A 6330-nucleotide genomic window follows, 5' to 3' on the forward strand; every position below is an offset into this window, starting at 1 on the left:
TTCATTCCATTATGATCAGATAGGATGCATGGTATTATCTCTACTCCTTTATATTGTCTAAGAGTTGCCCTGTGACATAATATATGATCTATTTTTGAGAAGGATCCATGTGCTGCTGAGAAAAAAGTGTAACTGCTTGATGTTGGGTGGTATATTCTATATATGTCAATTAAGTCTAGGTTATTAATTGTGTTATTGAGTTCTATAGTTTCCTTATTCAACTTTTGTTTGGAAGATCTGTCCAGTGGCGAGAGAGGTGTGTTGAAGTCTCCCATGATTATTGTATGGTGGTCTATTAGACTCTTGAACTTGTGAAGAGTTTGTTTGATGAACATAGCTGCACCATTGTTTGGGGCATATATATTTATGATTGTTATGTCTTGTTGGTGTATGGTTCCCTTAAGCAGTATGTAGTGTCCCTCTTTATCCCTTTTGATTAACTTTGGCTTGAAATCTATTTTATTTGATATGAGTATGGACACTCCTGCTTGTTTCCGAAGTCCATATGAGTGATATGATTTTTCCCAACCTTTCACCTTCAGCCTATGTATGTCTTTTCCTATCAAATATGTCTCCTGTAGGCAGCATATTGTTGGGTCTTGTTTTGTGATCCATTCTACTAGCCTGTGTCTCTTAATTGGTGAGTTTAAGCCATTAACATTTAGGGTTATTATTGAGATATGGGTTGTTCTTCCAGCCATATTTGTTTATTTATGTTACTAAATATGGTTTGTTTTCCTCTATGATTATTCCCCCCCCCCTTTACTGTCCTACCTCCCACTGTTGGTTTTCATTGTTATTTTCCATTTCCTCTTCCTGTAATGTTTTGCCAAGGATGTTTTGAAGAGATGGTTTTCTAGCTGCATATTCTTTTAACTTTTGTTTGTCGTGGAAGGTTTTAATTTCATCTTCCATCCTGAAGCTTAATTTCGCTGGATACACAATTCTTGGTTGGAACCCATTTTCTTTCAGTGTTTGAAATATGTTATTCCAGGATCTTCTAGCTTTCAGATTCTGTGTTGAAAGATCAGCTGTTATCCTGATTGGCTTGCCCCTAAATATAATCTGCTTCCTTTCTCTTGTAGCTTTTAAAATTCTCTCCTTATTCTGTATGTTGGGCATCTTCATTATAATGTGTCTAGGTGTGGATCTCTTATGATTTTGCACATTTGGCGTCCTGTAGGCTTCTAGAATTTGGGATTCTGTCTCATTCTTCAAGTCTGGGAAGTTTTCTCGTATTATTTCATTGAATAAATTGCTCATTCCTTTGGTATGGAGTTCTATACCTTCCTGTATCCCAATGACTCTTAAGTTTGGTCTCTTAATGTTATCCCATATTTCTTGGATGTTCTGCTCATGGTTTCTTAACAGTCTTGCTGAGCTGTCTATGTTCTTTTCAAGTTGAAATACTTTGTCTTCATTGTCTGATGTTCTATCTTCTAAGTGTTCTACTCTGCTGGTAGTATTCTCAATTGAGTTTTTAAGTTGGTTTATTGCTTCCTGCATTTCTACGATTGCTGTTTGTTTGTTTTTTATAACCTCTATCTCCCTGTATAGTTGATCCTTTGCTTCCTGGATTTGTTTGTGTAATTCATTGTCGAAGTGATCTTTCATTGTCTGATTTTGCTGTCTAATGTCTTCCTTGATACTCCAGATCATCTGAAGCATATATATCCTGAATTCTTTATCTGACATTCCATCTGCTGCAGCTGTTACCTCTTCTAAAATTGAGTTGAACTGCATTGCTTTTAGTCCTTTCTTTCCTTGTCTTTTCATACTGCTTGCGTTTCTTTCTTCTTGGTGAAACTGTTGTGTTTTTGAAATTTCCCCCCCTATATATTTATATTGCTCTTGTATAGTTGAAAAGTCTCCCTTGCAGGTGCGGGCGGGGGCTCTGCTCTGCCCCTCTTCCAATTGGTGTGAGGTGTCTACCACGCCTGCGGACCCCTGGGCCTGATCCGCCATTCTATCACAGGTCTGCCTACCTTTCAGGTGGGGGCAAAGGCTCTGCCCTGCCCCTCCTACCACGCCCGGGGACCGCTAGGCCTGATCTGCAGGTTGGTCGCCGGTCTGCCCACCTTGCGGGCATGGGTGTCAGTTCCGCTCTGCCCCCACTCCAATTGGGGTCACTTGACCACCACACAGGCGGGCCGCTGGGCCTGATCTGGGCGGGGGCGAAGGCTCTGCTCTGCCCCTACTCCAGTTGGGGTGAAGTGTGTACCACACTGGCAGGCCGCTGGGCCTGATCTGCCGGTCTGTCGAAGGTCTGCTTACCTTGCTGGCCTGGGCGGCGGCTCTGCCCTGCCCCTCCTACCACGCCCGCAGACCGCTGGGCCTGATCTGCAGGTTGGTCGCAGGTCTGCCTAACTTGCGGGCGTGGGCGGTGGCCCCTCTCCTCCCCTCTGGCTCGACGACAAAGCGAGAGAGACTCAGGTATCTGTGACTCACACTCCCTACCAGGGGACCAACTGTTTCCGTCGCTGCTGGCACCGATGAAGTTCTCTCCTCGGCCGCTCTCCGATGACATCAGATGTCTGCCATGCTGGCCTCCCCTGTTCTATGGCTGAATCTCATTTTCTTCTCTTCCAATAGGCAGAGCTGTGCCCTCTGAACCAAGCTTCTGCCCTCTATGTGCTGACAGAAATCCCTGTACGGTGGCTCCTGGGAGTCTCTCAATCCTGTTAGTGTAGAGCCCTTTCACTTATCCGGCCCCTCCCCCTGTTCCTCCTCCCAGCCAGCCAGCCAGGTCCTGTTCACCGGAGGAGGTTCCCCAAGGATCTGATTACACTTGCAGCCCCACCGCGTGTCCTATATCCCGAACGATGAACACCCTCTCTGTCATTCATCTAAGCCCCAGTGCTGTGGTGGGGTGATCTGGGAACCAACAGTTTAATTTTTCCGGACCCCTTTGGTGGGCACGCCCCCAGAAACTGGCGGCTAAGATCTTGGGTGTCGCCGCTGGTGTTAAGGGGAGGTGGGGATCTGGAATCCCCTCTGCTTCCCTACAGACACGCCCCCGGAGAGATTCCCGAGGTTTCCTGGCTGCTTGTATCTGGAAGGGGTGGGAGTCACACACCTGCTAACGTGGATTCCGCTGGGAAGGAATTCTGTCGGCGGAACTTTGGTGATGTCACCTCTCTGCTATGGCGGGCCCCAGGCTCCTTGCCAGAGTGTCTGAAGGGAGGGGTGGGACTGGTCTGTCTCTGGTTGGTTTCAGCTCCCGGTTCGCTATTTCATGAAGGCTTGGCGAGAGACCTCTTCCTAGAGTCCCTGCACCGCTCCTGCTGCGCTGCGCCTCGGAGGCTATCCGCCCTGACGTGGGGGCCAGTGCAGGCAGCTGACAGTCGCCGAGTCGCGCGGGCAGCAGCTGGCGGGTCTGGACCTCTGCGCTGCGTGGCAGAGATTCACTTGTCTAGCACAAACTGTCACCTCCAAAAATCCTACCGATTCCCGGCCGGTCTCTCTTTAGTGGAATTTTGCTAGGAGTTTCTCAGCAGGTCGAATCTAAGCGTATCCATGTGTCTCTCTGACCCCGTTGTTGAGGAGGTACTGAAAGCGCTGCCTCCCCTCTCGCCGCCATGTTGGATCCACTCCCCTTGATGTTCTTTTGATGTATACCTCTGGTAGCCTGAGACATACCTGAATAATAAGTTAGCACTGTAAATTCTATTGTAATTTTATGAACAATAGGGATATTTCACCTAAATAAAGACAGAATTTTCCCCATATCCATCTTCCCCAGTGTCTAGTTTCTTTCTGCTTTTCCTTGTTGAGACCTTAGGACTTGCTCTGGGGGCCTCAGCTTATAACCAAGCCTGGTGGGTGCTGGGGTCACCACCCATAAACATGATGCCCCTCACTTGCAGAGACTCTGTGTTTGATTGATTAAGGTCACATTTCTGACTACAACAATTATAAACAGTTAAATAAATTATATTTATGAATTGACAGTTGAATATATTTTGAAAAACCTGAATATGAATTGATATGTTTAATATTGTTTTCTTTCTCATGTGAGCGTGTTTCATTATCCACATCATTAAGAATGGCAGCATCTTTCTCCATCAGACAACAGCTGGCCATTCCAGCTGTATTTTCACACTTACACTGAAACCCAGCTCTAGTGAGGCAGAGGACAGCACCCTGACACAGGAGTGCCAGTTTCCGTGATGGGTCCCAAGCTATGCACACCCAATTGTCCATCACCTGTCCCTCCTGGGTGTGGGGAGCCCACCAGCTGCTCTGCCCCAGTCACTGTGAAGCACAGCCTGGCTGTGGGCCACAGCTGCCCTGTGAGCTGCAGAGCCTCAGGACAAGGCCCTCTCTGCACGTGGCCCTCACCACCCACCCTCACCCTCACCCTCCACCCTCACCCTCACCCTCCCTGCACCTTCCCATCTCCAGGGGACACTGTCCTCTCTCTTTCCAGGATCTGATGCAGTAGCTTTCCACATGAGGAATGGTGTGGTGATGGTCTCCCTCTGCCTGACCCATTTCAGCTAGGTCCATGTGCTCCAGGGCCATGCCCAGGGCCAGCAGAGACAGGATGCCATTCTTCTTGGCAAATCACATTCTCTCTCTGTGGACAGCATATGAACCACATCTCCATTAAGGGACACATGAAAAGTGCTTCAACACTCATGGGATTGGAGTTAAGGGCAGGCCTCTTGGACACATGTCCCACCAGACATGCATATTGCTTAGAAGTCCTGTCCCTAATCCCTAGGCTGTCCCATCCAATGTCTCTGCTGACCTCAAGTGAAATTGCACAGGGTGTGGTATCCTGCCTGCTACCCTCCAAACTGTTCCTCTAGCTGGTGGACCTACAATGCATAAGGGGACTCTGTAGGGGCCACCCCTCTGACAAAGCTCTGCCTGAGCCCGAAGCCTACCCAGAGAATCCTCTGTAATGCACCCTTGTGGGAGGCCATCCTCGCACATGATTTGCGTTACCTCCCTGGCTGGGTGAGAGGTGCTTAGACACAGCTGTGTCAGAGCTTTGCCCACCCTTCTCCAGGTCCCAGGGCTTGTCCATGCAGAGGTGTGTCTGGCCACTTCCCCGAAGAGCCAATCATCACCCCTGACCTTGGGATGCTGCCCCCTTGACCTTCATTGCATGGGATTTTCCCTGGAATTTTTTGTTCCCTAATATAAGTCCACTCCCTGGCATGTTCTCCCTCTCTCACTACCCTCTTCAGTAAACCTCACTATATCATTAGTTGGCTGGAGGCGGGAGCTAGGAGGAGCGGTCCTGGAGCTGGTGTTAAAGGTAATTATAGTTTTGTCTCTTTAATTTAAAATTCCCTAGCATTTACTCATGAATTGAACTTTCATTAATGAAGTCACTGCTGGTCATGTGACAGACATCCTCTAGAAGAAGAGCCACCCCAACACTCTGGCACCCTGTGTGCCTGCAGAGTTAACACCATGGGTGCTGCCAGTTCAGCTCTTGGGTGACCCTTCCAGCTCCTGGATCAGTCCGGGCACATAAACACCCTTTACCCAGTCCCAGGGCTGTGTCCACCTCTTTAGATGCTACTATGACCACCTCAGGCCCCAGCACCAGTGTGGCTGAGTCCAGTCTGTGCTTCTGTGAGCAGCTCCTGAGGCTGAGGGTGCACAAGGAGAGAGCTGTGCTGCAGCAGGTTCTGGAGACCAGGGTGCAAACACCCAGGTGCTGCTCCTGACCAGGGCTCCTGAGGCTGAAGCACCACATGGCAGGAGGCAGGAGGCAAAGAGAGGCAGATGGGGCTGGACCCCTGATTGGTGCTGGGGTCCCACTGGGGCTCAGGGTGCCAGGAAGGCTCTACCAGCTCTGGGGGAACCCAGGTGACCAGGACCAGGCTGTCAGGTGTACTCTACATTCTGGGACCATGTGGACATGTGAAGAATGACAGGGCACCAGTACTGAGGGCATGTGGCTGTGCCTCCAGGAGGATTCCAAGACACTTGATCCACACAGAGATTCCCTAATTCCCCCAGGTCTTCAGGGCACAGGAGGAGGACAGGAGGTCTAGATCACAGATGATAAATTAGTTACACCAAGTCCATGGAGACAATGGCTGGTCCTTTTGCCAGGCACCTCATAAAAGGGGGCTTCATGTAGCCCTCTATGCATGTAGCCCATGACAACTGAAAGTGAGGAAACAACCTGGGTTTCTCCCTGCCCACACTTGGGGTCTGTGCCCACCACAGATGGCAGCAGCCTGTGTACCTGAGGGCTCTGTGCCAACTGGATGCTCCTGAGCTGAAGGAGGCCCTCACAGGGAGGCACAACCTTCCCACTGCAGGGAGCCTCTGAGGCCCTCAGCTGGACACCTCCCTAGAGAG

The sequence above is a fragment of the Marmota monax genome, unplaced genomic scaffold, assembly GCF_021218885.2.
Source record: "Marmota monax isolate L192 unplaced genomic scaffold, Marmota_monax_Labrador192_F-V1.1 WCK01_AAM20220418_F8-fsc00703, whole genome shotgun sequence".
NCBI lineage: Eukaryota > Metazoa > Chordata > Mammalia > Rodentia > Sciuridae > Marmota > Marmota monax.